We start from the raw sequence: 26,134 nt of genomic DNA on the forward strand, positions 1-26,134 counted from the left end.
AGGTCTGTTACCAATTAATGACTGGCAATATATGAAATGGTCCAGGTATGGTAAACAAAATGACATTAAGAATGCTTGGCTAGGATACACTGCAGGGAATTTATTAACCATTCTTTGTTACTTGTTATGATTATTTTCATATCTGTGCAGTACATGAAGCACCATGATTCTGCTCTAAATAACAGAGAAAACCAAGCTTAAGCACATCTAAGTGCTCTTAAGATCAGGGCTCTTGCTAGGGATAAACAGTGGGCAGCAGTAGCCAGCAAAAAAACAGTGTAAAAATGTAAAACTGAATCATTTTACCAATGGTTTATCGACAATTTATTTTTTGTCTGGAAGTTTGGTTGAAATATTTATCAATGGTTTAAACAGAACATCTTTTTAATGGTCATGACTAGTAACATTGAGTTGATTGTTAATATCTGGATATATTTATCAGTTTGGATTTTAATGAGAAAAAAATGTATAGTAAACTATTTAAGAACCCTTCATTCATAAATAATTACCACATTGGAAAAGTCTGCATCCTACGTGTATGAAACACAATGTGGTGAGAGACCAGTTTATTTGGGTCTCCAAACTGTGTTTTAAGAATTTGGATTTTACTTTGGAAACAGAAAATATGATCAATTTATTTTTAGAGTTTAAAATAGGAACAGAGTGGTATATAAACCTAAGTCATCCTCTAGCCCTTAGGGATTGAAAATTGGGTAACATTTCGGTAATAATGACTAGGCTCGAACAGGCTCTTGAGCTATTAGCCTAGTAATCTACTATAAACCTATATAGCACTAGAAATTAGTACTTAAAGAGATAGATTTAAGTCTATTTTGATTGATGATATACCTCGATGAATAAGCCAAATAATAACCAAACCTGCATTGGTTAGTTTTATGGGGTGCCCATTAGTGTTGATATTGGGATCATCATGGAAATCACTAAATCTAATTGGAAGATAATTTTAGGCAGCAGTGATTTGGCAAGGGTAGTAGGCATGCAACTTAACTTTGCCTACAAGAAAACAAAAACTCAAAAAGACATTATAGAAAGAGAACCTAGTCCTATTGTGGGTGTGATTTCTACTAAATCAAAAGGCGCATATCCTTGCAAGATATATAAATGTGAATATATTTATAAAGACTCAGATGTTTATGTTTCACACTTAAATTTTAGCAACGCTATTAAACAGGGTTTTAATTGTATAAGAACAGAGTGGTTTATGTTACCCTGCTTATAAGCTGTGAAAGTTTTAACACTTAAAAAACAAGATTTTATCACACTGTATATGTGAACACATATTCATCATTCAAAAAGGCAACACAAATATTTATTTATATATATATATATATTTCTTTGTTTACCAGGAAAGTCTGACTGGGTAATACCCATTTTCAGCAGAGGCCTGGGGAGAAAAGCTCCATTTGTTTACATTGAATTATACTTAGTTCCAGTTAAACACAGAGTTGTTACATTTCTATTTACATTTATACATTTACAGTAGATACATTTATACATTCTAAGATTTTACAGACGTAGAAGTTACTAAAGAGAAAGCCCATGTGCAACTTAGTGGATTGTACAGGCAGCAGTCATGTTTAAAAATTGTTTTGTCATTTCATTGAGTGTTTGAGAGTATTCTGTTTAAGGAGAGTATTTGGAGATTATCATCCGGTAACCCCCAAAGTCTTAACCTGGTGATGAGCCTGTGCAGGACTGGAACTGGTTAGAATGTTGTTTAAGCAGTGTTTTAAAACTATGATTGTTGGAGAGAGTTACTTGTGTGGGGATACTATTCAAGAGTTCAGCAACTTATTGAGAATAGAGCGAATCTCCTGCAACATTATCTGACTTATTTGTAAGTAGTAAGAATTTGTTACTAGAACAGAGGTCCCTTGCTGGACAGTAGGGCTGTAATACGTTTTGTAGTGCAGAGCATTTTTCTGAATCATGAATGAATTTGTGTGCTGTACTTATTGTGAATAATACTTTGTATAAACATAGTTTGCTATTTAAAATGTTTAATACATTTCTATTGCTGTTCTGGACATAAGTTCACCAAATATTAAAAATGGGGATCCATATAATCTGCTAAATGTCAAAGAGCTGAAATGTTAGTTATATTTAATGCCTGTATAAATCCAGGTCTTAGTGATCATGTAAATATTTAAGCAATAATCCATGAGTGTGCATGGGTATATCCAAGGTTGGTATGATTTGATCATTGGGGTGAATGTTTACCTACAATAATATGAAACCTTTTTAATGTATTTATTAGCCATCATTATCTTGTTATTGGTAGTTTTATGATAAGTGATTTTGATCACTACATATTAAAATGAGCTATTGCTAACTTACTCTTTCTGATGATGTTCAGATATATCAAAGTGAAAAAAGTGCTGAACATATAATAAAGGTTTTGTTTCCCCATTTGTGAAGGGATTTTTTTTTTGGTTTAATCTATGATAGAAAAATGTGGCAGAGCAAAGAATATAACAGCTTTTAAAGCAGTAAGCTCCAAAGAAGGGAAACAGTCCAACAATATCAGCTAAACCACAAAATCAATTTCCCTGGCGATGGAATCAAAGTATCTGGAATCAGTTTGAAGTTTGCATATAAATAGACTTTATTATAGTTTGTTAAGCGCTTTCATCTAACAGTAACTAGATTTCCTCAGAACAAATGACTGCCTTTTGGCTACCAGTATATATAGAGTGTTTAATCAAAAAATTAACCAATTTAATTAATCAGTTTCACAACATTTTAAAGTGCTAGTGCAATAAAAACCTTGGTAATACTGTTAAAACTTGTTTAAAATACATACTCTGAATAAAAAACACATGTTGTATAAACAATTCATTGCATTTCCACATGTCTATAATATTATACATCCTATGTTTTTGTATTTTTGTATATTTGTATGTGTGAACCATACATATATATAGATATATTTTTTGATGTATGTAAATAAATATTGAACAAATGCATATTAATAATAACAATCATTTCTAATAAAATCATAAAACTGATGTGAGGAACCTTTACCCTTCTACAATATGTGGGGCTTAATAACAAATAAAAAATCTAAATGAAATGACAAACAGCTTGTGTAACATTTACCATACCCCTTTATTTTAATGTCTTAATATAATATAGTATAATATAATATAATATACTATAATATACTTCCTACCCGTCTACCCATCATTAACCAAGATAGGCTTCACTGATATATGATCATTTAGTCCTGGTGGAGAAGATGCATTTAGTTTTATTTGCCATCTGGTCTCTAACTCTCCCAGTTTTTTCCTAATGTTTCCTCCTCTAGGGTTCACTATGGCTATATCTAATATGGCAAAATAAAACATTTTACAACTAGTGCTTTCTTGCAAATGTCTCCACAGGGCATTTTTGGCATCTTTCTTTTTAATACAATAATAATGATCATATATCCTTTGCCTTAAAGTCCTATCTGTTTTTCTATGATAGAAAAATGTGGCAGAGCAAAGAATATAACAGCTTTTAAAGCAGGTTGTTCTTCAGAGGGACACTTCATTTATACAAATAGTGTATTTGACAGTGTCAAATTGTTTTAAATGGTTTGAAAGGCTTTGATAGCTGCTAAAAACTTTTTTTTCTTTTTTTTTCTGTAATTGGTAGTACATGGAACAGAGAAAGTTCTGTTTACTACAAAGGCATAACCCTAATTATATATTCTCAACATGGATGCCAAGATTCACTGCTCAGTCTTCACTTTCAAGGTGAATTGCTTGGTGTCCATGTCTCAAAAATGTAATAAGTTGGTTATGAACAGTGACCCACTCATAAGCATCTATATTTATATTTTCATAATGAAGGGAACTGCATATCCCAGGCAGATGGCATGCAAAAAGTCACAGTGGTAGACAGAAAACTACATTATCATTGTCCGCAAGAATGCACTACAGTGGAACCATCACTATTCATTTATTAGTCATTATGAAAATGTGCTACTTTGTTATTAGTTGGACCCTTAAATGATGACTCTGGATATTTTTACAACATATTCTAGTCCTAATGCAAAAACAACGTACTGGCTATTATCATTCTAAAGAAGAGATTTTTGTTTATTTATTTGTTTTTATGAACAGCACAGCTGTTTGTACCATTTTAACAGTATTTATCGCGCACAAGATATTCTATATTTGCTTGGTTTTACCTTTTAACTGGATTTTTCAGGAAGGGCTTAGTAATCTGAACATGTATTTTATCTGCTAAATGTGTAGGATTATACAGTTCCTATGTGTGAATGAGTCAAAATAGTTCTGTTTTATGTAGTTTGCCTGCTGTTAGAACAATCATTCAGAAGAAAGCTCCTAGTGCCATGTCCTTCTGTGATGTGCAAGTTGAAAAGTTTCTGCAAGGTGCTATTCTTTTCAAACTAACTCGTCTGTTTGCGTTTTGGTTTGGACTTTGATAATTTTTTTAACATTTAACGTCTGAACTTCCCAATCCAACGAACTTATTTCAAGCTAATAAATGATTTCTAGTGTGTCCGAAAATGCTGAGATATTTCAAATTATGCTATTTTAAAGAGATAGATATATTTCAGAATGCTTAGAGATCTGCATGTTCTGTTGTGTTTTGTCAAGACAGATGTACTGCATAACTTCTAATATTGTTAAAAGCACTGATTTGGTATTGTATTACCTCAATCATCCCTTTCTTCTTTGTTCATAGAAAATTCAAATAGCTATTCTTGAATTTAAAAAAGTGCTAATTTAAGGTAGAAATTAGCTCATGGAAGGTAGAAATGTATTTTTCTGCTGAAGTTGGCTTTCTACAATTTGCTGTAGTGTTTAAAAATGTTTTCCATTTTGCTGATTATTTAAAAGATCAGTCTGATAAGAAAAACTGATCTCCAGTTTTTACCGGCATGGAGTTTGTGTGTTTTTGCCATGTATTTGTGAGTTTTCTCAGCGTACTCTGATTTCTTCACGCACTAAAAGGTATGCTTGTTAATGGGCTACTCTAAAGTGTCCATATATATGACATTTAGCATTTCCTTTGTTAAATGCATTATGACTGAAGTGGATTCTTGATGAACAATTCACTTACATTTTAATAAATGGAATCAAGTACATTAAATTCCTTAAATCTGTATATCTGGGTAAAATACACGGAACAAGTTATACAGATTTGGATTTGTTGTTGATGTCCTTCTTTAATGGAATCTTGATGTTCAAATAAATTTCACAGCTGAAATTTTCTTTTGTTTTTTTTTTTTTTTAGTTTTTGCCTCAAACTGTACAGAAGCATTTTATGAAATGAATAAGATAGCAACCAGCTTTACTAATATTTTAAAGTGCCGAGAATGGGAAAATGTGCCTTTCAAACACACACTGTGATTCTTATGGGTTTCTATACAATAAGTACAAAATAAAATATAATATATACAAAATCAAAGATAATTGAGCCCTGGGAAAAGAAATGCATTTTGATGGTTTTCTTGATTTTGGAGCTATACATTTATTTTTGTACTTGTTTATGTGACATGGTTCAATAGGTTACATCTGTGCTAAATACATGTCTCAGAGTAATGAAAGAACACAAGTGCTGAATGTTTGGTCACTAGAAATATGGTAAACAGCAGTAAAGCTAGAGAATGCTGTTAAAACACTCATATCTCTCCATTTATTTTACATTACTTAATATATATACACATACACACATATATCTATATAAGGTATGTCAGAAGGCAGGCACTTTTTAAAAGAGAATATCTTTTCTGAGAATATGAATGGAAACATCAGCATCCCTCCCACAGCCTTTGAATACTTTTTGGGGAAGATGTAAGATCCTTGCTTTCGAAGATAAATTCTATAGGTACTGCTCCAGTTAGTTTATTCTTCAGTACCATGATGTCTCAGAGGATCACTGCTCTTCTTTTAGGTCTTGGTCCTTATAAGATAAATCATGTGAGAGGAGACACTGTACAAGTAGGTTTGTAGTAAGTTTCATTGGGCAGAGGTTTTTCCTGGTCTGAAGCCTCTCCTTTCATGCCATTCAATGTTTCTTTAGGCTACACCAGCCACTCAGACCAGTGGATTCTATATTCCTTCTCTTCTTTCTTTCCTGAATTTAAGGAAGATTTGCAAAATTCTTCAGGATATGGAAAGACATTTCTTTACTTCCACAGCTGATGTTTATACTGAATGAAGTTTACAAGGCAGAGTTTTCTACCAAGTATCATTTTTTATCCACTGTCCCAGCCTTCATTTAAGGACTAGGGTCCTTCTAAGAAGCATGCAAAAAAGAGCAACACCTTTCCCCTTTGTTTTTCTTTTACCTGTCTTAATAAATGTGTCCTAGTGTGAAACTTTGGGATGGTATCACTTCAGTATGGCTAGTCGTACTAGATGTGAAGTACACCTATGGGCACATTAAAAATTGTGAGCCTCGTGGTGGTGGTAGGTGTTTTCCTTTCAGGATCATAGAAAGTTACTAGGCTATTGGTCCTGAGGCCATTACAAGCCTAACCAAGAATTGTGCCCATGTTCCGATAAGTCAGAACCTGATGCCCCTGACCAGCAGGAACACAAGTGGAATCCCAGGGGTGTATTTTCTGTTCTCCATCCAGTTATCCGTTTTGTACTTAAAAAGGGATAATGAGGTACCCTGCTTGATGTGGAGAAGGTGTCTATTTCATTGAAGGGGGAGTCTCTGGGACACAAATCTGTCCCACCAACAAGTTTTATTGATGTCACACACCAGTTTGAGGTCACACGTATGGGTTACTTGAGTGGAGCTTGACTTGCAGATATGCAGCAGTCCCATCAAGGCAGGGTCTGAGATTGCTTTGTATGCCACACAGAGGTCACCTCTGAGGAGTTTGTATGAGATTGAGTAGAGGGACAGAGCATTTAGCCTATCTGTGTAGGGTAGATGTTTGAGTGATTGTCCTGCTGAGGAATCTCTGTGGTCTCTTTAGCTGTCGCATGTGCTTTATGAGGTACATGCTGAAAGGGGTGTTGTACTCAATAATGGGTCTTATAAGGGAAGAATACAGGGATGTTATGACCTCCTTGTCCCTGGATGAAATTCCCTTCCTAATGAGATGGGCCATGAAGAAAGCCTTCCATACAACGAAGGCAATATGGTCAAAAGTCAGGTTGCTATCAACCTGGGTACTCAAGTCCCCTCACAACTGATTGCATGCTTAGGACCTTGTACCTTGGAACATACTCCTGTTAAAATCTAGTTTTTCTGCATGGAAGAGATTTTTCTGTTTGTTACAAATAGAAAACCTCAAACTCTTAGAAAAAGATTTCTCTACTGTTCCTCTCTAACTTATCTTGCTAGGATCATTGGTCCACACTGTCTCTGCATCTGTTCTTAGAGCCTTCTGTGGTATTTTGATCTCCAGTTTACGTTTTTCTTGAAGCTGTCTTCTGGTCATACCTCTCAACTGTCCAGATTTTTACAGAATGTCCAGATTTTTGCCTCATATTTTTGGTCTGTTCCTCTTAAAATTTGTGGATTTCTAACAAATCAGTGAGGACTGAATTCTCTAAATAATGACAGACATTTGAGTTTCAAGATTCATAGTCTTTAAAAAATGCATGCTAACAAATATAGGAGCAATGTCTAAATTTGTCTTGATGTTTGTGTGTTTACCCCCCATTATTGTTGGCTTTGTCCAGATTTCATGTGCTAAGAGGTTGAGAGGTACGCATTCTGGTGGATTTGATTTATTCACCTCTATCCAAGGCACTCAACAGCATTTTTTCTTTGAGGTATAATAGAAGGACTGGCATATCTAGGTGTTAGATCCTTCTTCATTCACATACAAAATAAGTCAGTGTTCTTCAGAAGTCTTCTTCAACCATCTTCTTTTCAATGTTTTTACATCCTCTTTGTTAAGGACCCCTAACATTTTATATACTGTATTTAGTTATAGCAACTTTGGTGCTACTGTTGCACCTCTGAATTTTCATCATAAACCTCAGTCACACCTACATCATTCATATCTTTGGTAGATTGATAATGGTGTATTCTAATACCATGAAATGTGCTGTAATGCACTGTGACAACAACAATAAATTATATCCATAAGCAATCAATAATATGGTTGTTCACCCAATGGACCATTATAAATAACAAGGGGTCTTTGCTGACATTAGGTTCTCTTTTGGATATAATTATTTATGTACATTTGATTACCAGGTAGTGTCCAACTGGGCCAATAGCCATGTTCAGCAGAGACCCAGGGAGAAAAGCTCCAAAAAGTTACATAATTACATATTTAGTACAATAAGATAAAAAGGATAAAAGCAATGCAAAACAAAAATTTAAAATTTGCATACAGTTAAACATAAGTTAAAAAATGTACATGTAAATAAACACAAAAAATTCAGGATATAACCATATTTCAAAAGTAATGAACATCAAATTAGAAATCAGAAAGTTTTTTTTTTACATAAAATATATTTTACATAGTTAGATTTTCATCATTATACAATATGCATAATGCAGCCAAAGATGTTTCTTCACATAAGACAGTTCACCTTCTTCCCTTATACCACATCCTTGTAGAGCCCATCATTTAATATAATATCCTGTTTTGCTTATATTTGTTGTCTGATATTAAAAGCATTGAAAGGGCACATAAAACTTCAAAGTGATTGGCCATGCTCTATACCTATTGTTAGAAATATATGTTATTCTATGAGTTGTTTTGAATGTGTTCAGTTATGCTCATTTACTATCACTTACTCAGGTTTGGGGATTGTTAAACTCTGTTTACTTTCATTTATTTGGGCTCAAGTCTAACATATTTACACCCATTATGAATAAAACTGATATTTCTCATGTGGATGTAGACTTCAGCTATTATGCACTGAAAATTGGAAACGCCGAAAAGTTGTATTACAATGAGAACCAGTAAATAACAATATTAAATCAGAATTATTCCCTTAATGAGCAGGTAGAATGAGAAATGCTGTTCCAACTTCATTAAATCCTCATATTCATTAATAAGCTTTAACAACAAGCTTGATATGTGGGTTGTTAAGGCTAGATTCAAAACTCAAATCAAAGGATAGTGCTCCATCTGTGAGCTCCGCATTTAGTCAAGAGCTTGTGATACAGACAAATTGTAACAGAGTAACACTGACAATATACTGTCTGTTTTCCTTCTGTCAAAGTGCATTATCTAGTCGATACAGTTACTTGCCAGGGAGAGTCTGCTCTTATAGGAATGGATCAGGGGCCTGCCTCTCCTTTCACAGTCCTCTCTTGGAATATTACTCTCCTGCTACCAGTAACCTCAGCTAGGTGTGTATCTGAAGAGCAAACTGATTTCTTCCATCTTATTTTTTTCTTAAGGATGCAATGTCTTTGTCTAGTAATCCAGTCTTTATGTTAAAAGTGATATTTGCAATAGCTTTTAATCCAAGAAATCATTTACCATCCTATCATCTTCAATCTCAAATCCCAGGGAAGAGGATGTTAAACTTGATGGTTCCAGTAAGAAACCAGGACATTAGATTTTCCAAATTCCTCTTTGTTTTGTTTATTTAATGAAGCTGCTGTCTCTTGTGCATAACCATGCTATTTCCAGATGGTTTTCAGACTTCATTGGATTTTCACATGGGTCCTGTGTCCAGGCCCATTTAGGGCTATGCTAGTGCCCAGTCTATTAAGGGATTGCACATTTGGCTGTTTTCTTTGCAAGGATGTTGATCAGCACATTTCTGTAACAATAGAAAAGGTTGTCTATGCACGCTTTCACCAAACATTACAAGCTAGATTGTCAGTCATGAATTAGAGGAGGTTTTGTGCAAGTAATCCTTTGAGATATGATCAACTCCTCCATGGCGTAAATGTTTAGCTTATCATTCTTCTGTTATCTTATGACTGTACAGATACACAAGGGAAATAATATGGTACCATTACTTGTGCACTCCTTGTAACAGTAGACATGTGACTTCAGTTGTGCCCACAGTCTTTGTTCTCTCCCTCCACCCCACCCCACCCCCCACCCCCGTTGTAGAGGATAAAGTGATTGTTACTGCATGGACAGAGTTGCTTTTGTCAGCATTGTCAGCTGGGACCACTAGGGTACATCCTATGTAGTTATGTCCTGTTGCCTCAGTGTATCTAACTGATGCCACAGCTGATGTGTGACTATAGAAATATGTTCTTCAGTCCTGTCTGAATCCTATAAATATCAGTGGTCATTAGAAAAAAAAAGACTGTGGCAGCAGTTATGGGACTGGTATAACTGAGGTCCATGTGCTTTAACTGGCTGTCTACATTGTGTATAGTTAATACCTGATGCATTATCGACAGTTGGTAAGCTTGCATACCAGGATTGTCCTGTACAATTTTTGATGCAATATCATAGTATCTTAGAGTAGCCTGTCCTCGATAATTTATTACAGCTTGTAGAGGTAGTAGCTGCAGGCATTAACCTACACATATACTGCATTCGCATTCTTTTTACATTTACATACTGGTTCTACCTCGTAAAAGTCCTGATTTATATGGGCCTTGCCACTGAAAACCTAAACTATTACTCTGTCCTGCAGTCTATTTGCAAGCCACAGTTCCCTTGGCATGTGAGGGGCAGCACAGACAGTCAGATCTACTGTTTAGAAAATTCTGAAAATATCCTGTAATCCCTTTGGAGGACCTTATAACCATATTATTATTGCAGAGACACAAAAAGAGTCATTCTATGAAGAGCTCTTTCACAACTGTACTTTCTTCATCTAATTTTGATGATACAGCTAGCTCACAGATCCATTAATCACATGAGCTAATCCAAAGGGAAAAAATTGTGTTAACAAAAGTTTGCAAAGCAAGAACGTTTAAAGTTAAAAATATACAAAGTTTATCTGTATCATATTTAAATAGCACAATACAACACAAACTGTTTAAAATCTTTTAACACAGAACTGCTTTAAAGTGAAAATCAGCAGGAATTATTTTGACTCAGATTTTGATCTGAAGCATTGAATTTTTGCTATCCCCCCCCCTGTGGACATCATAAAACAGGATGTTTTCAAATGAATGTCATCAGTAAGGAAATGAAAGAAAAATTAACAGTTTTGATTGTAGAATACAAACATACAATACTGATAAACTATGTTTACTCTGAAAGTCAGTTACAACCTGATACACAAGCATTGCAAAAGCAGTGTTCTTTTTTGCAATGCAGAACCACAGACTTTGAGACTGGGACCCAAATGTAAAAGCATCAAACTTGATTTAATAGTGGGAGTTTTGAAATAATCTTCATTATTTTAGGGAGGACTCTGCACCTAGGGGATTGTTTGTAAGAAACATCTGGTTCTGCTAATTATAACTTTTTTATGCTTGTAAGGATGATGTTTATTTCTCTAGAAAATATCATATAATGTTGATGAGTTAAACAATTATATGAAGAGTAAAAACAAGTACAAATAAGCTGAATAGTTATTCTAGCATCATAACATCTAAACAAAGTAAGAAGGACATTGCAGGATCAAATCAGTAGCCTAGACATTTTAATTTAGATATCATTTCAGTAGAGGGAACTAAAACATGCCAGTTGGAAAAGACTTGTAGTGCATGGAGTGCCATGATTGCGCTCCAAATCAGGGAAATTTCAGGCTTGTTAAGTACCTTTCTGACATCAGAAAGGTATTTAACCTTTTGTTAAACAGCCCACATTAAGTTCTGTTTTCACACTAGAGCATCAACAGGGGACAGTGGCCATCACAGACGAGCATCAGTAGACTGTTAAACAGTTGATTCAGCCTTCCAAGAGAAAAGAAAGGTTAAATGAAGTGTTTAACACTTTGTAAAGCTACTCTTCTGTGGCAGCACCTGTCTGTTTGATAGTTGTAAGTGCATTACAGTTGCATACTTACCACTCTTCAGGTTCGTTTCTCTAACTTTTGTAGTACATGGCAGCAGGTAAAGGTCCATGCACTACAAAGAATTACTTTCTAGGTGCGTGCATAAATAGTTTGACAGTCCTTAATTCTAAGATATTCTATGCACAGGTATGTGAATATATAGCTTGACAGTCCTTTAATTTATTTGTTTATCATTTGTTTACCGGGAAAGTCCGACCTGTAGCGAGTCAATTTTCAGCAGAGGCCTGGGGAGAAACGCTCCAGATGCATGCCTTTCTAACGCACCCAGAGGAAACCCACATGAATGAAGGGAGGACAAACAGACTCTGCACAGAAGGCACCCTAAATGAGAATAAAACTGGAGAATCCCTTGCTGTGAGGTGAAAATGCAAACTGCTGCACCAATGTGCCGTCTAATGGAATTGGCAGTAATCTATTATGTACACAAGTATGTATGTTTATAGTTTGGCAGTCCATAATGAAGTGAAGAAATTTAGAAAATGCAAAAGAAGCTCACGTAGTGTAATTGGAACCAAACAAGCATGCTGTCTTTAAACCAGTTTAAGAAATAAATTCACAACAAAAGTACCTTCCAAGGAAAACCTATAGTGAAAACCAGGCTGCTGAATGTTGAAAGAACAAGACTGGAGTTGTTTACAAGAAAAAAACCTGAAAAACATTGTTGAAAACACCACTGGGATCCCCCAGGACATCTTCAGGTACAAGAAAATGTGGTGTGTACTCCCAATGTTCATATATTTTAGAACAAGAAACCATAGTGTTGGACAACTATTGTAATTCTAAAGTCCAAACTTGTATATGGCAACTGCCTTAATAAAGGTGCAATCCACATCACATGCTGTCTCTCTTGCTCAGATTTTTATGCTGGAAAAAAGGAGAGACAGCTTAAAAAGAGAATTTATGAACATAATTATGATATGATGAGATAAAACAAAGGTAGTTCACATTATAAACATTTTACTTCTTGCACAAACATCCATAGATTCCACTTTGGCATTTTAGAAAGTGTTTCAAGAAATGAACAGGAGGTCCTTGGGAAGTCCTTTGGAAAAAAGAGAGTTGTACTGGGAAATTAATTTGAATGTTTCAGCATACCCAGGAATCAATGACTCTATTTCTAGTAATTACTTCTGCCCTAAAGCTAAAAGCTTTAAAACATTAATGCTGTATAGCTTCTACTAGTTTCATCAGTCTTAAAATTTTTACTTGTTTTCAAACCAATTAGACATATGCACTTTTGTTATGTTTCTTCTTACATTCCTTTTTACTGCACTGTATTATATATATATATATATATATATATATATATATATATATATATAGATGCATTTTTTAACATATTATTTTTGTATGAGCTTTTTACACTTATTTTGTTTTTCTGAATTCATCATATAAATTGTATTCTTAGATATTTTACTTTTTAACATTCATAGGTTCATAGGTAGGTACTAGGATATCTGCCCGAAGGCATTTATAAGCCTAGCTAGAATGTGTTGGCTTTCGCCACACCCTTAGATTAGTTCCCTGTGTCTCTATCCAGCAGAGCCACTGAAGTGATCCCCGGGGTAAACTTTCTATTTCCCATCCACTCGTCAAGGTTTCTCTTGAAGAGTGCTAGTGAGAAGCTCTGCCTAATGTAGATTGGAATCTTGTTCCAAAGCATGGGAAGTCTCTGGGACAGGAATCTATCCCTCTACCACGTCCTATTTATTGTTGTGGTGAGGTTTAGATCACTAGAGCATGTGGCTCAAGGGGATAAGGTTTTCTTTAGGTGGAGCATGTCCATCAATTCTGGGTTGGACATTGCCTTGTATGTCAGGCAGAGATCACCTCTGAGCAGGCAGTATGCAACCGAGTACAGCTGGAGTTTCTTCAGTCGAGCTGCATAGGGCGTCTGTTTGAAGCCAGTGATCATCTTGGTGAGGTACATCTGTGGTCTTTCCAGCTGTTGCAGGTGTCTTGTAATGTACATCCCAAATGGGAAGTCGTACTCGATGATGGGTCTGATGTGTGATGAGTAGAGGGGCACAATGACCTCTTTTGATCTGAATGCAAACCCTTTTGTGATTAGGTGGGCCACATAGAAGGATTTTCTAACCATTTTGGCAATGTGATTATCAAGGGAGAGATTACTATCTACTTGGGTCCCCAGATCCCTTATTACGTTTTCTGTATTTAGGAGACTAACACCTATGTGGTAGTTTGTGGGTACTTTGTTATTTCCAAAGGGAATAACTATGCACTTTTTGGCATTTAGCTTAAGGCCATGATTTTGACACCAGGTATCCATCTCTGTGAGACCCTTTTGGAGGATGTCTGTGTCAGCCAGTGAGTCAATTATAGCCCCTAGTTTGCAGTCGTCTGTGAACTTGGTCAGCCATAGTCCTCCTGTGCTTGTCTGTACCTCTGAGAAGTATATGCTGAACAGGAGGGGTCCTAGGACTGAGCCCTGGGGAATGCCACTTGTAACCAGTTTAGAGTCAGACCTAGCTCCAGCAGCTCTCACCATGTGGGTTCTGTCCGTGAACCAACTGGCAACTCATCTTGTGACATAGGGGTTTATGTTCAGGCTGGTGAGCTTGTCTATAATACCAGAATGGGGAATGTTGTTGAAGGCCTTTGTGAGGTCTAGGTAGGCTGTATGTACCACCTTTCCCTCATCTATAGCCTTGGTAACTGTATCAAAGAAGTCCACCAGGTTTAGGAGGTATGATCTGCCCTTAACAAAGCCGAACTGGGTAGGGTCCAGTGTTTGGAGATTCCCAATGTCTCTGTTAATGAGTTCCATGATGATGCACTCCATAGCCTTGCAGACCGAGCTAGTCAGGCTTATAGGGAAATAGTTCCCAGGGTCTGTTGTGGCTCCACCTTTGTGGAGTGGAATAACCATTGCTGTGCACCACTCTATGGGTATGTAGCCTGTGGTGGGGCTGAATTTGAACAGTGTGTTTAGGTGAGGGGTTAGTTCGTCTTTGAGCTCATGTTTGATGTAGCCTGGGACACTGTCCAGTCCCATTGATGCTGTGTTTTTGGCTTTGGAGAGGGCTATTTTAACCTGAGTGTCTGTGATTTCAGGGGTTCTACATTCTTCTGGTATGGTTATGGGCCCTTTTGGGGTAGAGAGGGGGGTGACGTTTGCACTGGACCTGTCTGCCAGGATGTTGGCAATATCGGTTGGTTCAATGTATTTTGTGCCATTCTGCACTAACTCTGAGCAGATCTGAGCATTGCCACTTAGATTCTTGACATAGCTAAAGAATGTCTTGTGGTTATCTTTGGAGTCTTTGGCAAGTTTTCTTTCAAAGCTCACCTTGGACGATTTTATGAGGAATTGTAGTTTCTTGCTGATACTGATCAGGGATGTCTTCACTTCTTGGGGTTTTACTCTTTTCTGTACTAGTTTCCTTCTTCTATTGTATAGCTTGTTTATGGCAGGGGTCCACCAGACTGGTTTCCTTTTCTTAGAGGAGTAAGTCTTGGTTTTGCTTGGGATAGCACGATCCACGCATTCTTGTAAGTGCCCATAGAATGCATTAGTAAAGGATTTTGCAGCTTGGACAGCGTTATCATTTAGCATGGGGGCTTTAAAACTTTCCACCTCCGTCTTAAGTAACGTGAAGTTTGCTTTTGAAATGTTTTTCACTGTGGTTTCCTTGTCCAGGGGTGGGGTCGGAATGTGGATATCCAAAGTGATTTGTTTATGGTCAGATCTAACAAGCAAGGGGTTGACCTCCGGTGTGGAACACCGGTCGCCCATGTTGGTGATGACCAGGTCCACTATGTTGTCACCTCTGGTGGGAGTGTTGACCACTTGCCCCAGGGCTTGTATTTGCACAAGCTTTTTTGGACTGCAGCAGATCTCACAGGAAGTTTTAATTAGAAGTTTTAACTCAGACCCATTATTTATGTAAATTTACTCTATCTTATTGGTGGCTTTTAATGTCACATGGCAGTCTTTTCAGATACTTAAACTGTGCATTTTTAATTAACCTTGGTTCTGAAGAAGTCAAATTATTGCTTACAGGGGCGAAAGTGCTAAACCCAATTTTTTATTCCAAATAAAGTAAAGGTATTGCTACAGCTACAGCTTTGTTTTTCTAACACCCAGCAGCCTGTTTTTTTTTTTTTGGAAGATACTGTTGTTGTGAATGTAATACTCAAACTGTATAAATGCAACAAATCCAAAGCAGCATCCCACAAACCACCAAGAATAGGAAAGCCAGTGATAAAAAAAACTGCATTTATTACAAAACAATAAAACAATCGAAAACTCTCAATTTTCGATTGTTTTATTGTTTTGTAATAAATCCAGTATTTTTTATTACTGGCCTTCCTATTCTCTGTAGTTCGTTTAATACTCAAACTAGTTTAAGGCAGTGTGTGCTACAACTACATCCTTGTTCTTTCAACACTCAGCAGCCTGGTTTTTCACTACAGGTTTTCTTTGGAAGGTACTGTTGTGAATTTATTACTTAAATTGGTTTAAAGACAGTGTGCTTGTTTGGTTCCGACTATACTATGTGAGCTTCTTTTGCATTTTCTGAGGTTTTCATTGAGCCGCTTAGACACTTGCTCAGTTTTTGCTCTTTCTAAGTAAAGACAGTTTATCATACTTATGTAGTATTGATTCAGCACCATTCTTAAGAATGAAAGGAAAACAAGGGTTCATTTAATGTCTACATATCATTTCCAATATTTATGAGACTTATTGCAGGAGATGAACGTCATGTAATTAAATGTCTGTTTATCAAAGTCAGATATGAATTGTGAGTACATATACTAAGAGAAAAGCACAGCTGTTTAAGTAAAACTTATCAAAATGTTAGATGTTTGAATAATCACAGTTGCAATAGCCTTAGCTATATGGGTTACATCCTGCTATGGCTTCAACAGATGGCCAGCTTCCAAAGCTTAAGTGTACCTTCCATGTTCACAAACTATTATCAGCTCAGGTAGGGTGAAAAAATCAAAAACCTGGGTGCCAAATCCTTCAGACCTTTCATACCAACTTAGAAAAGCTGGTTAGAGCCCTAAAAAAAAGGTCAACACTATGTACATTATAAAAAAAAAAAAAAAAAAATAGTCCTCACCCTGGATAAAAAAATATACACAATAAAGGGAATGGGTGGAGGGAGGGACTACTGCAACAGTGATCATTCAAAAATCTACTATTATGGTAAGTTTACTTACACAACTGTACTATGTTCATCATTTGATCACTGCTGCGGTACATTTAGCTATATGAGTAGACTGAAGTAGAGTACAATGACTGGGAGAAAGAAGGATGAGGCCCTCTGGGTTCATAAAAGATTACTAGGCTAATAGCTTAAGGGCCCTTACACGCCTAGCCAATATAACCCAATTTTACCTAATATATTGCCCCTAGGGGCAAGCAGATAGCATGGATCTGTGCCTGTGCATTGAGTATCTTACAGATTGCCCCTGTCCATAATGGAAATAGGTACTACTCCAGATGTGAATTTGCAATTCCCCATCCATTTATCCAAATTGCATTTGAAGAGGGCCAGGGAAGGGCTCTGCTTAATGTGAATAGGATGCCTGCTCCAAAGAAAGGGCAATCTCTGAGACATATATTGGTCTCCCCAGCATGTTTTGTTCGAGTTGCTGACTACGTTTAGATCCCTAGATTGGGTGACCCTCATGCTGTTTCACTTGTGAATGTGTAGCAGCTCCATCAGGGTGGGATTTGTGACTGTCTTGTAGGTCAGGCATAGGTTACCCCTTAACAGTCAGTAGGAGACAGAGTAAAGGGATAGGGCTTTTAGTGTATCCGCATAGTTCATGTTGTTTATACCCTGTATTTTCCTTGTGAGAAACCTCTGAGGTCACTCCAGCTGCTGTAAGTGCATAGTCAAATGCATGCCAAATGGTGCATTGTACTCGATTATTGGTCTAATGAGGGCTGAGTACAGCAGGACTATAATTTGTTGGATCTGGATGCCATACATTTACTTTTAAGTTATGCCACATAAAAGGGCTTCCTCACCACTGTGAATATATGGCAGTCAAAGTTCAGGCTACAATTTATCTGTGTACCAAGATCTCTCACCTCTGAGTCTATGATCTTTCACCTCTGAGTCTACTCTTAGAGATGTGCATTGATATTGTAATCTCCAGGGATATTTGATTTCGCAAAGGGTATGATAATGCATTTTTCATATTTAGTTTTAGGCCATGGTTCTAGTACCAATCATTTGTCTGATCTAGACCCTTCTGAAGGATATCTTCATCACTGGGGGATTCAGTTACTGTTTACAGCATGCAGTCATTGCAAACTTTGTCATCCAGAGAACTTCCACATTAGCCTTGACTTGACTTGAGAAGTATATTCCAAACAGCAGTCATCCCAGCAGTGAGCCCTGTGACACACCACTAGTAACTGGCCTCTTGCTTGATCTGTATTCACAAACTTTAACCATGTGTCTTGTCCCTGAGTCAATTGGGTATCCATCTGGTGATGTAGGATTTTTGCCCAGTTTTGTGTGTTTATTTATAACATCTAAGTAGGGAATTGTGACAAATGCCTTGGCCAGGTCAAGGTGGGTGGTATGTACTGTTTTTACCATCATCCATGACGTCAGTGACTTTCTCAAAGAAATCCAACAGATTCAGTAGTCATGACCTGACCATGACAAAGCTGAATTGGGCTGGGTTTAGTATCTGGATGTTTCCTATGTCATTATTTATCAGGTCCATGATTATTCTTTCGCTTGCCTAACATATAAGACTCATCAAACTTATGGGTCTGTAATTTCCTGGGCAGTAGATGGTCTCCATTTATGCAGAGAGATGACTGTTGCTGTCCTCCACTCTATCAAGACAAAGCCAGTCTGGAGCCTGTAGTTAAATAGAGATCCTAATGGGCCTGATAAGTCCTGATTTAAACTGTTTAATAGGCAACCTGATATATTATCAGGCTCCACTGAAGTTGTGTTTTTACCTTTGGAGAGTGCAGTGGCAACCTATTCTTTGGTGCTAACTGGCAGTGGAGTAGTGGAGGGTATTTCTTAGAAGAGAACTGTGGGTGATGGGAAGGTGAAATTTGAGCTGAATTGGTTGGCCACAAGATTTGTTATATCTTCTGAATGAGTATAGGTGATGCCGTCTACAACCAATTCTGCACATTGTTGGATGTTGCCCTTAAGACTGCAGACATAACTGAAAAATGCCTTATGGTTATCCTTAGCTTTGGAGGCTAGTTTGACCTCTAAGTCTACTTTCAAAGACTTGAATAGTTCTCTGATTTGCTTATTAGACTAATAAGGGACTTTTTGTTATGCTGTGTACATTCCCTCTTATTTCTCAACAGGATTTTCTTTCTTTTGTTGTACAACCTATTAGTACCAGGGGTCCACCAAGGTGGCTTGTTTTTGTGCCATTTTATACACTTGTTTATATGGTCATACAGGGCTTTTGTGTATGCCTCTGCATAAGTTCCTGTGTTTTTTTTAGATTTCGGGGAGCTTGGAAACTAGCTTCACTGTCCCTTAATAAGGAATTTACCATAGATAACTTCTTCAAGTTTTTAGGGTTATGTGGGAGACTAGTTTTACCTTTATCTCAACAGAGACCACTTTGTGATCTGATCTTACCAGTGAGGACATCACACTAGGGAGGGTGCAGCACTCTTTCATATTTGTGAGTACCAGATCTAGGATATTTGTTCCACTACTGCGAATCCAGACAACTGCTCCAGGGCATTTGAATTTACAAAGTTAAGAAATCTTTGGGCTTGCATGTTAGTGGTCATGTATGCTTCCCAATAAAGGAGGGTAGTTAAAATCACCCATTAGTATGGTATTGAGCTGGATGGTGAGGGATTCTAGTAACTTTAGGTATGATGCTTGGGTTTCCTGGTTCATGATGTGGGGCCTGTAGCTAGCAAGTATACAGTAATGGATTCTTCTCTTGGTTAATTGGACATGGAGTAGCTCAAGCCTGTCATATTGTTTGACCAGCCTTGAGGTGTACTTATCCTTTATGTAGATAGATATATATCTGCCTTTTGTTCTTTTGTGTTCAGTGGGTGGTCAGAATGTATGAAAAGCACAATAACCATGCACCGCTGGAGTGCTTTCCTTAGCTTTGAACCATGTTTTAGTAACTGCACAGATGTCAGCATTCTCCAGGGGGAGGAGAGCTTCCAGGGAGTGCAGTTTCTCGTCGAGGCTCCTAGCATTGAGCATTAACACCTTTAGCTTGTCCTGAGTAGCTTTTGTTGTTTTGGAAGGTTTGTCCATTTGGCAATGCCTGAAAAAAGCACAGTAGGGGTGAATAATGTTTTACCAATACCTGCAAGCTTAGAGGAGACAGGTGAAGACCATCCCTAGCAAAGCAACTTGGCCTGTCAACCATGTCCTCCCAGGCTGGCAAGTATTTCAACCCCTTGGAATGGTACCAGTAGCTAAGGCAATTGTTAATGTTGATCATTTTCTGCTGGTATCATGGCATCATCCTTGGAGACAGTAGAATGCTGCTCAATGCTAGGCTCATACCTGCCTGTGACATATTATGAGAGCTAAATCATACTTCTCTATATATAGTCCAAGGAGGTACATCTCAGATCATTCATGCCCACATGGACTATAACTGAGTCATAGTGGTACTTAGGGGTAAGAGATCTGAGTGCTTATGTGATCTGGTGAATCCTGGCCCCAGACAGGCAAGTAGTTGTAGCCTTCCCCTCATCCAGCCTGGTAAGAGGGACATCAGTGTGCCTCACAATGGAGTCTCCTATGACCGGAATGTTGGGTGGTGAAGTGTTTCACCTTATGGGCTTGGTAGATGAGGCACACTGAGATGTGACTATATGTGCTATAGCCACATCTCTGGAGAATGGTCCTAGCAAAGCCTATTCTAGACTTGGAAAAGGTATCTAGTTTGTAGTGCTTTGTAAAATTATGTACAGATGACCAAGTTGTTGTTTCTAGAATTCTTCTAGAATCCAAAGGTTTTCCAAAAATCCACTGATGAAGCCCAGGTCCTGGTAGAGTGTGCCTTGACCCTTGGAATTGCCTTGTTGTGGTGGGTAAAACAAAACGTAAATAGCATGAGACAACCATTTGAAGACAATCTGCTTTAACACAGGCTGTCGTATTTTCTTACCTTCATAAAAATGAATAACTGATCAGAGTCTCTCAAGGTTTTAGCTCTGTCTAGATAATGTCTGAGTTGTTTATATATTTCCATAGAATAAAGATTCCTTCCTTACTCATTTTTAGGTCCTGGAAAAAAGACAGAGAGGTGGAAGGCTTGGCCCAAAGTAAACTTGGATACCACTTTAGTATAAATAAAGAATTAGTTCTCAAAGAAACCCTACCTTTGTGGAAAATGAGATAAAGATGACTCACCATAAGAGCCTGCAATTCAGACACTCTTCTTTTAAAAGTCAGAATAATCAGTAAAACTGTTTTCCACATTATGAACCTCAAATCAGCCTGATTGGCTGGTCCAAATGGAGCCATAGATAACTTTTCCAAAACAAAGTTGAGTTACCAAGGAGGAGGCACCTGTTTTCTAGGTGGCTGGTATAACAAAAGGAAATACTGCTAGCCCAGCTATCTGGAGTTTTGTAAATAATTATATGTCATTTGTAAATACTGATATGATTTATACAGAACTGTATGTTATGTACTGAGACAAAATGTAACCACAGCATGCCCTGCTGGCTTAGAACAGAAATGTATATAAACTATTGTGGCTGTGTAAATGTATATATTTTTAACAGTAGAAACTAGAACACAGATGGTAAACGTACAAAACTTAAGTTGAAATTAAACTGTTTTATGATTGCGCTATAAAAGTTATCTCTTAGTTTCGGTTCAGTACCAGAAAATGTCTAAAGCTAGAAGTTTTTGTATTGTCTTGGAAGAGAAGTAATTATTAGGATTGAGATGCAGAAGTGTTTTATTGTTTTATGACTTCCAGGGTCTTCAAACATCTGAGAGATATGTATTTTCACACAGAGATGTTAAATTCTGTTAGTTTCTGACAAAGGGGGTTTAGCTTGGGAACTGAAAGTCAGATGACAAAAAGTGATGTCATCCAAGCTAACCCAGCAGTTAATATTTGATATTAATTTAAGAACTCTCTCAGAGAGAAAATGTGCATTTTTGCATTTTGTTTTTGATCTAACAAGAACATCCACTCATCACCACCTGCACTTGCCTTGCTCTGTAAGTAATTTTTTGGGCATAATAACTTTTTTAGATTCAGAAAGGAGTATAGTAAAGTGTAGCTTAGATGTTTATTTATTTGAGACTGTCCTGCAATGTTGTTTAAATATTTCCTGTGATTTTGAACTCTCATGTAACTGATTACTTATTTAGTATTGTCTTGTTCTTTTATGATTATTATTATTAAATATATTTAAACCTTTTAATTATGGTTGGTTTGTTTACAGATATTTAAGCTCTTAGAGTACTTGAATATGTATTTGATGACACTGTACAGGCCACTCCTAAATACCCTTGCGCTTGGTCAGACTACCATTCGGATTAAAAGTAACATTACACACCCTTTGGTAAGGGCCTTAAAGTAGCTGATAAGGAGTTCTGGTGGCAGTGATAACTACTTTATAGTTTAGGCAGAAGGGGGCATAGCTAGTAAACCTGTGCCAGCCTTTCCCATGTGTGTGTTTGTGTATAAATCAAATCTCAAAGTGTGTGTGTGTGTGTGTGTGTGTGTGTGTGTGTGTGTGTGTGTGTGTGTGTGTGTGTGTGTGTGTGTGTGTGTGTGTGTGTCAGCTACTTGGGGAGGGACATGAAGCACTGGTTGGACAGAGAGAGTGTTGGGAGGACTTCATTTAGAGCCCTGGCTAAGGACTCAACTCTATAGATGTCCAGTGGGGAGTCTTATTAGGGATCTGGAGAGAGAGGGAGAAACCAGCCCCAGATTGACTGTGGTCTCTGTGTGGTTTAAAGGGAAACTGCAATTTACTGTGTGTGTACTTGTCATCCTCCCATTATATACATCCCCCACTGTTGCCAGTGGTAAGGACTGAGGCTGCTTGATTACTGGGCCAGTGATGGGGTGTCACATATTAATTGTTTTTCAGTGGTGGGATAGCCACATCACATATTAATTGGCTTGTAGTGGTGTCGATATTGAATTCCTGTAGCCTGTAAACAGTGGTCACTAAGGAAGGTGTTTGTACTCTCAATCAGCCACACAGTGAACATTCAGAGTTCATATCACAATTGTTTTTTTTTTTTTGTTAGCTTAGTTAGTCAGAGAGAGCAGGCAAGCATGTCAGCAGAGGAGTATGGCAAGCTGACAAGGAGCCAGTTGGCTGAAATGTGGCAGGCTAAAGGAGTGGTACATGCCAACCTGACTAAGAGAGAAATGATTATAGCCCTGGGTGCAGCTGCATCACAGACCAGCAATCAGGAGGACAACCAGGTTAGCCTTGGAGATGTACAACTCTCAGAAAATGGACAGTTCATTATTTCCACAGAGGACTTAAAAATCTTTCTGGAGTTAAAGAGACTGGAACTGCAGGCCAAACATGTGGCAACAGAAACAGCAGAGAGATTGAGACATCTGGAGGCTGAGGAAAATGAGAAACTGCAATGTCTGGAGGCTGAGGCAAATGAGAGGCAGAGGCAACATGAGAAGGAGATGCTGAGTCTTCGCCAGGGTCATGGAGGTAATGGGAAAGGGAGTAACTGAACCCCAGAAACAGCAAATGTCAGTACATTTCTTCCACAATTTACAGAAGGGGATAATTTTGATAGTTTTGTTCATATGTTTGAAAGGGTATGTAAACAGTATAATGTGACCAAGGGCTCTGGGTGCAGATTCTGACCCCCTTACTCCATGGTAAAGCTGTAACTGCTATTTCTAAACTGTCTGATATTGATTGCTTAAAATATAATATAGTTTAAAACTGTATCTTAGAATGTTTTAAGTTAACACCTGAAGCTTACAGGAAAATGTTTCTTGAGCACAGACGCAAGGCAGATGAAAATGTGTGTGAATATGTTGCTGAACTAAGCACTTGAGTGGATGTCAGGTCACTACTCTTGAAGGGCTGGCAGACCTTTTGGTGAGGGAGCAAGCCCTTAGCACTTTGCCTCAGGACATGAGAATCTGGTTAGCTGATAGACAATGCAATACTACAGATGAGTTGGGGAAGAAGGGAGACCTATACCTAGCAAGCAGGGCATCACTGCACAGGAAAGGGATACACAGTGATGCTCATGAATCTAAGGGAACCCATGGTGGGCAGCCCAGACTGCCCCAACAGAGTCTGCCAGTAGCAGGGAAGCCACTACTCCATGTACATGTACAGGACGAAGGGTTAAATGTTTTAAATGGAACCATGTAGATGTCCACAGACGCAAGGTGGGGAACAAAAGGTGGGAGAGCCAGTAAGTGGGAATGTCAAAATGCCAGGATAAGTTGTCGCGACAACAAGGGTACGAAACTACCACAAAAGGTTATATCCTATCTTAGTGGATGGGAAAGAGGCCACTGCTAACACAGACACAGCCTCTAACCTAACCATTGTGAAGCCTGCAATGGTTTAAGAGGAGCACTACTTGCTTGGGCAGTCTACTCCAGTCAGAGTTTTAGGAGGGACCCCATTCCAAATACATTTGGCTAGGGTTCACCTTGACTGGGAGGGTGGAAAAGGAAGCAAGCAAGGAGGTGTGTTTGAGGATGTCCCTTCGGATGTCCTCATAGGGAATAATTTTGATAATGCAGTACCTTGTGTGCATGCAATTACATGCAGTCAGGTTTGGAGACAAACATGTGGGTCTGGTAGCCTGGGGAGACCCAGACAGACAGCACACTTGCAGCCTGGACTGGTGAGGTGGTTACTTCAGGGGGGAAGCTACCCAGTAGCAGTGAGACTGAAGGTGAGCCACATCTGCTTGTGGGTACTTATGTTCCCTTGGACAGAGTGACTGTAAAGGCAGAGGCGAGTAGTAGTATCCTGGTTGACAAGTGAGGCACCACTGTCAGAGGATGCCAGACTTCCTGTGGAAAGGGAGCTGGGAAGGGTTACAAAGAGAGAGTTGAGACAGTCTCAGCTCTCAGACCCTACATAACAAGGCCTGAGGGAGGTAGCCACTGAGGCACATGATTCTCAAGGGAAAGGGGAATCTGTATGCTGGACAAAGGGTTACTGTTTAGAGAGTGGATCCCTGAGGGAGGGCTAGATGGTGAGAGAATACAGCAGTTGGTAGTGCCCAGAGCCTACTGTCTGGCACTTCTAGCCATAGTCCATGATATTCCCTTTGCAGGTCATATGGACATAAAGTGTACAAAGAGAAGTATTATGCACAACTTTTATTGGCCTGGGATTTCCAGAGATGTAACAGGGTACTGCAGGACCTGTGAGCAGTGCCAAAGGTAGGCAAGGCAGGAGACAAGGTGAAAACTCCTTTGTTGCCTTTATATGTGACTGAGGAGCCATTTCAGAGGTTAGCTGTGGATATTGTGGGGCCTATGAGTAACCCACGTTCCACAGGGAAAAAGTATATCCTAATGGTAGTTGATTCTGCTACTAGATATCCTGAGGTCGTGGCTCTGTCCTCTATTGAGGTAGAAAAGGTGGCAAATGCTTTGTTAGAGATTTTCAGCAGGGTAGGTTTCCCAAAAGAAATATTGACTGACAGAGGTGCCAATTTTATGTCACGCCTGCTAGGTTGTCTGTGAAAGCACTGTGGGGTGAAGCACCTAAAGACCACCCCCTACCATCCCCAGACTAATGGTCTTGTTGAGAAGTTAAACTCTACACTCAAGACGATGCTACAGGCATTTGCAGAGAAGTTTAAGAGGGACAAATATTTGCCCCATCTCTTGTTTGCTTACAGAGAGGTTCCCCAGGAATCCACAGGGTTTTCACCCTTTGTGTTGCTGTATGGGAATAGGGTGAGGGGACCTCTAGATTTGATTCATAATGAGTAGAAGGGTGCATGTGAATCCCACAAGGAGTCTGTTGTGGCATATGTCCTAAACCTCATGACAAGGCTCAAGGAACTCATGGGCTTGGCCCAGGAGAAACTGGCAGAAGCCCAACAGCAGAAAAAGGACAGGTATGACAGGAATGCTAGAGGGCATGCTAGAGCAGCAGGTTATGGTTCTCATTCCTGTCAGACACAAAAAGCTGCAGTCAGCTTGGGAGGGACGCTACAAAGTGGCAAGGAAGGTCAGTGAGGTTAACTACATGATAGAACTGCTAGGCAGGAGGCAGAGGC

This window comes from Protopterus annectens, chromosome 1.part0 (genome assembly GCF_019279795.1).
Source record: "Protopterus annectens isolate FY-2018-M chromosome 1.part0, PAN1.0, whole genome shotgun sequence".
Taxonomy (NCBI): Eukaryota; Metazoa; Chordata; order Ceratodontiformes; family Protopteridae; genus Protopterus; species Protopterus annectens.